General features: G+C 32.0%; 2 long non-coding RNA genes across 2 annotated transcripts; one reads left to right on the plus strand and one right to left on the minus strand.

Annotated features, from left to right (window-relative positions):
* Positions 1 to 679: 679 nt before the first annotated feature.
* Positions 680 to 9684, plus strand: LOC127707320 (uncharacterized). The gene is made up of 3 exons (XR_007984770.1): positions 680 to 1348; positions 2625 to 2647; positions 9536 to 9684. It is a non-coding gene; the product is annotated as an uncharacterized LOC127707320 (long non-coding RNA).
* LOC127707319 (uncharacterized) lies at positions 1415 to 8822 on the minus strand. The gene is made up of 3 exons (XR_007984769.1): positions 8631 to 8822; positions 2925 to 3105; positions 1415 to 1440 (listed from the first exon to the last, which is right to left on the minus strand). It is a non-coding gene; the product is annotated as an uncharacterized LOC127707319 (long non-coding RNA).
* Positions 9685 to 10363: the final 679 nt, after the last annotated feature.

Genomic DNA, 10363 nt, shown 5'->3' on the forward strand with positions numbered 1-10363 from the left:
CAAGGTCATAGGTCAACCAACAGTTTGCAAAAGACCCTATGGCTTTATCATGTAACAAGTTGGAGTAATAATCAATTAACCTTAAATTGAATCATTTCAGGGACAATATCTCCTATAAGATGTCATTGGATTGTTTCAGACCAAATGTATCATATCTTAATCACAATTAGGCAAACATTTTGCACTTGTCTTTTAATTTGTATCTTTAAAAGTGACAGAGGAGATCAATTAACAAGGAAAAGTCAAAATTTAGAATATGACCTTGACCTTTTTTTCATTTAAATGAACCAAGGAACTCAAATCAATATACCTTAGGTCTCTATCACTTACCATTCATGCTATACATTTATATATCCCTTATGTCAAATACAGAAGGGGAAATAACTCTCATATGGAGTTTACGTACCGCCTCGGTCAAAATTGGACAAAACATTCTGAGGATATAACGAGCAATTTGGTAAAATAAATTTGCCGCTTTCTTTTACGGTTACGGAGGAGATGCAGTAACAAGGAAAACAGTGTTTGGGGAGATAACTCCTACAAAGAAAATTGTTCGGCTTAGAATGGGTGAAAATAAAAAGCGCATAAACTGTATGATATTATATACGATCTTGCGAAACAAAAATTTTACGTGAGAACAAAATTAGAAGGAAGAAAAAAATAATAATAGTAATAATAATTAAAAACCAATTGTTCAAAGAACAATTGAAGGTCTTTCCACATCAATTTTCTAAATAATTGATGAGAAGCTAATTCTGGTTTACTCAAAGCTACTATTGGCGTCCAATCATAGGTTTCTTCATACTGATTCAATAAACATATGGTTTCTATAGACTTTTGCCTGAAATAAGGGAGATAATTGTCAACTTCCGGTTTAGAAAATAACACTTCCGGTCTCATATGATAGCTTTAATTACACTGATTCCAAAAATATATGGTTTATATATACTTTTGCCTGTAAAAAGGAAGATAATTGGCTACTTCCGGTTTAGAAAATGTCACTTCCGGTCTCATATGATATATTTATTTACACTGATTCCAAAAATATATGGTTTATATATACTTTTGCCTGTAAAAAGGGAGATAATTGGCTACTTCCGGTTTAGAAAATGTCACTTTCGGTCTCATATGATAGCTTTATTTACACTGATTCAAAAAATATATGGTTTATATATACTTATGCCTGTAATAATGGAGATAATATGGTACTTCCGGTTTATAAAATATCATTTCCGGTCTCAAATGATAGATTAATGTATGACCATTCAAAAAATATATGGTTTCTATGTACTTCTACATGAAATAAGTGCAAAAATGACCACTTCCGGTTCACTCAATGTCACTTCCGGTTATCATTTTTCAAGGTCATATGTCACCCAACATTTTGCAAAATTTCTTATGGCTTTATCATGTACCAATATGAAGTAATAATCAATTTACCTTAAAATAAAACATTTCAGGGGCAATAACTCCAATAAGATGTCGCTTGATTGTCTCAGACCAAATGTATCATATCTTCATTACAATAAAGCAAACATTTTGCACTTGTTCTTTTATATATATCTTTAAAAAGGTTTGAGAAAATGCAAAAACAAGGAAAAGTCAAAATTTAGAACTTGACCTTGACCTTTGACCTTGACTTCATTTTCTAAGTTGGGACCTAGGGGCCTCATATAAAAACATTCCAGGGTTATACAGTTAAAGGTTTATGAGATAAAAAACCATACCGACAAATTTTTTTGGTAAAGGTAGATAACTCCTATAAAATTTCATCTAATCGCTTCCATCCAAATTAGCCAAAAATTCCTGAGGATGTAACGAACAATTAAGAAAAAGAATTTTGTCGATATCTTTTTTTGTTACGAAGGAGATGCACACACTTGATAAACAGTGAATAGGGAGATAACTCTTACAAAGATAATTGTTCGGCTTAGCAGGGTAAAATTTAAAAGCGCATAAACTATACGAAACAATATGAGAAATATCTAAGCGACATATTGCGAAACAAATATTTATCGCAAGAACAAAATTTGACGGAAGAAAAAAAAATAATAATAATAATAATAATAATTAAAAACCAATTGTTCAAAGAACAATTGAAGGTCTTTCCACATCAATTTTCTAAATAATTGATGAGAAGCTAATTCTTGTTTACTCAAAGCTACTTTTGGCGTCCAATCATAGGTTTCTTCATACTTATTCAATAAACATATGGTTCCTGTAAACTTTTGCCTGATAAAGGGAGATAATTGTCAACTTCCGGTTTAGAAAATGTCACTTCCGGTCTCATATGATAGCTTTATTTACACTGATTCCAAAAATATATGGTTTATATATACTTTTGCCTGTAAAAAGGGAGATAATTGGCTACTTCCGGTTTAGAAAATGTCACTTCCGGTCTTATATGAAAGATTTATTTACCCTGATTCCAAAAATATATGGTTTATATATACTTATGCCTGTAATAAGGGAGATAATATGCTACTTCCGGTTTATAAAATATCACTTCCGGTCTCAACTGATAGATGAATGTATGACCATTCAAAAAATATATGGTTTCTATGTACTTCTACATGAAATAAGTGCAAAAATGACTACTTCCGGTTCATTCAAGGTCACTTCAGGTTGACATTTTTCAAGGTCATATGTCACCCAACATTTTGCAAAAGATCTTATGGCTTTATCATGTACCAATATGAAGTAATAATCAATTTACTGTAAATTCAGAAATTATTGCGATGTTTTTATTATTGCGAAAAATGCGACAGGGTTATAATCGCAATAATTTAAACTCGCATTTTGAAATTTTTAAAATGAATTTAACACGATTTTTCTCAATATCGCAAAAATTAAAATCGCATTTTAGTCTAAAATGACAAAATCGCAATAATAAATGCACGCAATAATTTCTGAATTTACAGTACCTTAAAATAAAACATTGCAGGGGCAATAACTCCAATAAGATGTTGCTGGATTGTCTCAGACCAAATGTATCATATCTTCATCACAATATAACAAACATTTTGCACTTGTTCTTTAATATATAACATTAAAAATATCGGAGAAAATGCAAAAACAAGCAAAAGACAAAATTCAGAACATGACCTTGACCTTTGACCTTGACCTCATTTTCGAAGTTAGGATCTAAGGACCTTAAATAAAAAGACTATAGGTTTATACGGCTTACAGTTTATGAGTAACAAAAACATAACGACAAATTTATTTCATAAAGGTAGATAACTCCTATAAAATTTCATCGAATCGCTTCGATCCAAATTAGCCAAAAATTCCTGAGGATGTAACGAACAATTTAGAAAAAGAATTTTGTCGATATCTTTTTTTGTTACGAAGGAGATGCACACACTTGATAAACAGTGAATAGGGAGATAACTCTTACAAAGATAATTGTTCGGCTTAGCAGGGTGAAATTTAAAAGCGCATACACTGTACGATACAATGTAAGAAATATCTAAGCGACATATTGCGAAACAAACATTTATCGCAAGAACAAAATTTGGCGGAAGAAAAAAAAAATAATAATAATTAAAAACCAAGTGTTCAAAGAACAATTGAAGGTCTTTCCACATCAATTTTCTAAATAATTGAAGAGAAGCTAATTTTGGTTTACACAAAGCTACTATTGGCGTCTAATAGGTTTCTTCATACTGTTTCGATAAACATATGGTTTCTTTAGACTTTTGCCTGAAAGAAGGGAGATAATTGTCAACTTCCGGTTTAGAAAATGTCACTTCCGGTCTCATATGATAGATTTATTTGCACTGATTCCAAAAATATATTGTTTATATATACTTTTGCCTTTAAAAAGGGAGATAATTGGCTACTTCCGGTTTAGAAAAGGTCATTTTCGGTCTCATATGATAGCTTTATTTACACTGATTCAAAAAATATATGGTTTATATATACTTATGCCTGTAATAAGGGAGATAATATGCTACTTCCGGTATATAAAATATCACTTCCGGTCTCAAATGATAGATCAATGTATGACCATTCAAAAAATATATGGTTTCTATGTACTTCTACATGAAATAAGTGCAAAAATGACTACTTCCGCTTCACCCAAGGTCACTTCCGGTTGACATTTTTCAAGGTCATGTCACCCAACATTTTGCAAAAGAACTTATGGCTTTATCATGTACCAATATGTAGTAATAATCAATTTACCTTAAAATAAAACATTTCAGGGGCAATAACTCCAATAAGAAGTCGCTGGATTGTCTCAGACCAAATAAATCATATCTTCATCACAATAAAACAAACATTTTGCACTTGTTCTTTAATATATAACATTAAAAATATTGGAGAAAATGCAAAAACAAGCAAAAGACAAAATTCAGAACATGACCTTGACCTTTGACCTTGACCTCATTTTCGAAGTTAGGTCCTATGGGTCTCAAATAAAAACATTGTAGGGTTATACGGTTAACGGTTTATGAGTTAAAAATACATACCGACAAATTTTTTTGGTAAAGGTAGATAACTCCTATAAAATTTCATCGAATCGCTTCGATCCAAATTAGCCAAAAATTCCTGAGGATGTAACGAACAATTTAGAAAAAGAATTTTGTCAATATCTTTTTTTGTTACGAAGGCGATGCACACACTTGATAAACAGTAAATAGGGAGATAACTCTTACAAAGAAAATGGTTCGGCTAAGTAGGGTGAAATTTAAAAGTGCATAAACTATACGATACAATATGAGAAATATCTAAGCGACATATTGCGAAACAAACATTTATCGCAAGAACAAAATTTGGCTAAAAAAAAAAAATAATTAAAAACCAATTGTTCAAAGAACAATTGAAGGTCTTTCCACATAAATTTTCTAAATAATTGACGAGAAGCTAATTCTGGTTTACTCAAAGCTACTATTGGCGTCCAATCATAGTTTTCTTCATACTGATTCAATAAACATATGGTTTCTATAGACTTTTTCCTGAAATAAGGGAGATAATTGTCAACTTCCAGTTTAGAAAATGCCACTTCAGGTCTAATATGATAGCTTTATTTACACGGATTCCAAAAATATATGGTTTATATATACTTTTGTCTGTTAAAAGAGATAATTGGCTACTTCCGGTTTAGAAATTTCACTTCCGGTTTCATATGATAGATTTATTTACACTGATACCAAAAATATATGGTTTATATATACTTTTGCCTTTAAAAAGGGAGATAATTGGCTACTTCCGGTTTAGAAAATGTCACTTCCGGTCTCATATGATAGATTTATTTACACTGATTCCAAAAATATATGGTTTATATATACTTTTGCCTGTAAAAAGGGAGATAATTGGCTACTTCCGGTTTAGAAAATGTCACTTCCGGTCTCATATGAAAGATTTATTTACCCTGATTCCAAAAATATATGGTTTATATATATTTATGCCTGTAATAAGGGAGATAATATGCTACTTCCGGTTTAGAAAATGTCACTTCCGGTCTCATATGATAGCTTTATTTACCCTGATTCCAAAAATATATGGTTTATATATACTTATGCCTGTAATAAGGGAGATAATATGCTACTTTCGGTTTATAAAATATCACTTCCGGTCTCAACTGATAGATTAATGTATGACCATTCAAAAAATATATGGTTTCTATGTACTTCTACATGAAATAAGTGCAAAAATGACTACTTCCGGTTCATTCAAGGTCACTTCCGGTTGACATTTTTCAAGGTCATATGTCACCCAACATTTTGCAAAGATCTTATGGCTTTATCATGTACCAATATGAAGTAATAATCAATTTACCTTAAAATAAAACATTGCAGGGGCAATAACTCCAATAAGATGTTGCTGGATTGTCTCAGACCAAATGTATCATATCTTCATCACAATATAACAAACATTTTGCACTTGTTCTTTAATATATAACATTAAAAATATCGGAGAAAATGCTAAAAACAAGCAAAAGACAAAATTCAGAACATGACCTTGACCTTTGACCTTGACCTCATTTTCGAAGTTAGGATCCAAGGACCTTAAATAAAAAGACTATAGGTTTATACGGCTTACAGTTTATGAGTAACAAAAACATAAAGACAAATTTATTTCATAAAGGTAGATAACTCCTATAAAATTTCATCTAATCGCTTCGATCCAAATTAGCCAAAAATTTCTGAGGATGTAACGAACAATTTAGAAAAAGAATTTTGTCGATATCTTTTTTTGTTACGAAGGAGATGCACACACTTGATAAACAGTGAATAGGGAGATAACTCTTACAAAGAAAATTGTTCGTCTAAGCAGGGTGAAATTTAAAAGCGCATAAACTATACGATACAATATGAGAAATATCTAAGCGACATATTGCGAAACAAAAATTTCAAAAGTTGGCGGAAAAAAAAAAAAAAAAAAATAATAATAATAATAATTAAAAACCAATTGTTCAAAGAACAATTGAAGGTCTTTCCACATAAATTTTCTAAATAATTGATGAGAAGATAATTCTGGTTTACTCAAAGCTACTTTTGGCGTCCAATCATAGGTTTCTTCATACTGATTCAATAAACATGGTTTCTATAGACTTTTGCCTGAAATAAGGGAGATAATTGTCAACATCCGGTTTAGAAAATGTCACTTCCGGTCTCATATGATAGATTTATTTACACTGATTCCAAAAATATATGGTTTATATATACTTTTGCCTGTAAAAAAGGAGATAATTGGCTACTTCCGGTTTAGAAAATGTCACTTTCGGTCTCATATGATAGCTTTATTTACACTGATTCTAAAAATATATGGTTTATATATACTTTTGCCTGTAAAAATGAGATAATATGCTACTTCCGGTTTATAAAATATCACTTTCGGTCTCAAATGATAGATAAATGTATGACATTCAAAAAATATATGGTTTTTATGTACTTCTACATGAAATAAGTGCACAAATGACTACTTCCGGTTCACTCAAGGTCACTTCCGGTTGACATTTTTCAAGGTCATATGTCACCCAACATTTGCAAAAGATCTTATGGCTTTATCATGTACCAATATGAAGTAATTATCAATTTACCTTAAAAAAAACATTTCAGGGGCAATAACTCCAATAAGATGTCGCTGGATTGTCTCAGACCAAACGTATCATATCTTCATCACAATATAACAAACATTTTGCACTTGTTCTTTAATATATAACATTAAAAATATAGGAGAAAATGCAACAAGAGTGCACACGCTGAAATGTCTCGCCTTCTTTACTAATCATTGATATTATGTTGATAGTCCTAAATATAAAGCTTTATTACAACTGTCACATAAACTTAACATTAACCAAGTAAACTAAACATTGACCAATGAACCATGAAAATGAGGTCAAGGTCAGATGAACCATGCTAGGCAGGCATGTACAGCTAACAATTCTTCCATACAACAAATAGAGTTGACCTATTGCTTATAGTTTAAGAAAAACAGACCAAAACACAAAAACTTAACACTGAGCAATGAACCTTGAAAATGAGGTCAAGGTCAAATAAAACCTGCGTGACTGCCAAATAGATCATAAAATATTTCCATACACCAAATATAGTTGAACTATTGCATATAGTATAAGAAAAACAGACCAAAACACAAAAACTTAACTATAACCACTGAACCATGAAAATGAGGTCAAGGTCAGATGACACCTGCCAGTTGGACATGTACACCTTACAGTCCTTCCATACTCCAAATATACTAGACCTATTGCTTATAGTATCTGAGATATGGACTTGACCACCAAAACTTAACCTTGTTCATTGATCCATGAAATGAGGTCGAGGTCAAGTGAAAACTGTCTGACGGGCATGAGGACCTTGCAAGGTACGCACATACCAAATATAGTTGAACTATTGCACATAGTATTAGAAAAAAAGACCAAAACTCAAAAACTTAACTTTGACCACTGAACCATGAAAATAAGGTCAAGGTCAGATGACACCTGCCCGCTAGACATGTACACCTTACAATCATTCCATACACCAAATATAGTAGACCTATGGCATACAGTATAAGAAAAACAGACCAAAACACAAAAACTTAACTATAACCACTGAACCATGAAAATGAGGTCAAGGTCAGATGACACCTGCCAGTTGGACATGTACACCTTACAGTCCTTCCATACACCGAATATACTAGACCTATTGCTTATAGTATCTGAGATATGGACTTGACCACCAAAACTTAACCTTGTTCACTGATCCATGAAATGAGGTCGAGGTCAAGTGAAAACTGTCTGACGGGCATGAGGACCTTGCAAGGTACGCACATACCAAATATAGTTATCTTATTACTTATAATAAGAGAGAATCTAACATTACAAAAAATCTTAACTTTTTTTTCAAGTAGTCACTGAACCATGAAAATGAGGTCAAGGACATTGGACATGTGACTGACGGAAACTTCGTAACATGAGGCATCCATATACAAAGTATGAAGCCTCCAGACCTTCCACCTTCTAAAATATAAAGCTTTTAAGAAGTTAGCTAACGCCGCCGCCGTAGCCGCCGCCGTAGCCGCCGCCGCCGCCGCCGCCGGATCGCTATCCCTATGTCGAGCTTTCTGCGACAAAAGTCGCAGGCTCGACAAAAACAAGCAAAAGACAAAATTCAGAACATGACCTTGACCTTTGACCTTGACCTCATTTTCGAAGTTAGGATCCAAGGACCTTAAATAAAAAGACTATAGGTTTATACGGCTTACAGTTTATGAGTAACAAAAACATAACGACAAATTTATTTGATAAAGGTAGATAACTCCTATAAAATTTCATCGAATCGCTTCGATCCAAATAAGCCAAAAATTCCTTAGGATGTAACGAACACTTTAGAAAAAGAATTTTGTCGATATCTTTTTATATTACGAAGGAGATGCACACACTTGATAAACAGTGAATAGGGAGATAACTCTTACAAAGATAATTGTTCAGCTTAGCAGGGTGAAATTTAAAAAGCGCATAAACTATACGATACAATATGAGAAATATCTAAGCGACATATTGCGAAACAAAAATTTCAAAAGTTGGCGGTAAAAAAAAAAAATAATAATAATAATAATAATAATTATAAACCAATTGTTCAAAGAACAATTGAAGGTCTTTCCACATCAATTTTCTAAATAATTGATGAGAAGCTAACTCTGGTTTACTCAAAGCTACTATTGGCGTCCAATCATAGGTTTCTTCATACTGATTCAATAAACATATGGTTTCTATAGACTTTTGCCTGAAATAAGGGAGATAATTGTCAACTTCCGGTTTGGAAAATGTCACTTCCCGTCTCATATGATAGCTTTATTTACACTGATTCCAAAAATATATGGTTTATATATACTTTTGCCTGTAAAAAGGGAGATAATATGCTACTTCCGGTTTATAAAATATCACTTCCGGTCTCAAATGATAGATTAATGTATGACCATTCAAAAAATATATGGTTTCTATGTACTTCTACATGAAATAAGTGCAAAAATTACTACTTCCGGTTCACTCAAGGTCACTTCCGGTTGACATTTTTCAAGGTCATAGGTCACCCAACATTTTGCAAAAGATCTTATGGCTTTATCATGTACCAATATGAAGTAATAATCAATTTACCTTAAAATAAAACATTTCAGGGGCAATAACTCCAATAAGATGTCGCTGGATTGTCTCAGACCAAATGTATCATATCTTCATCACAATATAACAAACATTTTGCACTTGTTCTTTAATATATAACATTAAAAATATCGGAGAAAATGCAAAAACAAGCAAAAGACAAAATTCAGAACATGACCTTGACCTTTGACCTTGACCTCATTTTCGAAGTTATGATCCAAGGACCTTAAATAAAAAGACTATAGGTTTATACGGCTTACAGTTTATGAGTAACAAAAACATAACGACAAATTTATTTGATAAAGGTAGATAACTCCTATAAAATTTCATCGAATCGCTTCGATCCAAATTAGCCAAAAATTCCTGAGGATGTAACGAACAATTTGTAAAAAGAATTTTGTCGATATCTTTTTTTGTTACGAAGGAGATGCACACAGATGATAAACAGTGAATAGGGAGATAACTCTTACAAAGAAAATGGTTCGGCTTAGCAGGGTGAAATTTAAAAGCGCATAAACTATACGATACAATATGAGAAATATCTAAGCGACATATTGCAAAACAAACATTTATCGCAAGAACAAAATTTGGCGGAAGAAAAAAAAAAAATAATAATAATAATAATAATCAGAACAAATACAATAGGTCTTTCCACAGAAAAGTGGAAAGACCTAATAATCAGAACAAATACAATAGGTCTTTCCACAGAAAAGTGGAAAGACCTAATAATCAGAACAAATACAAAAGGTCTTTCCA

Source organism: Mytilus californianus, unplaced genomic scaffold, assembly GCF_021869535.1.
Source record: "Mytilus californianus isolate M0D057914Y unplaced genomic scaffold, xbMytCali1.0.p SCAF_63, whole genome shotgun sequence".
In the NCBI taxonomy this organism is placed as follows: domain Eukaryota; kingdom Metazoa; phylum Mollusca; class Bivalvia; order Mytilida; family Mytilidae; genus Mytilus; species Mytilus californianus.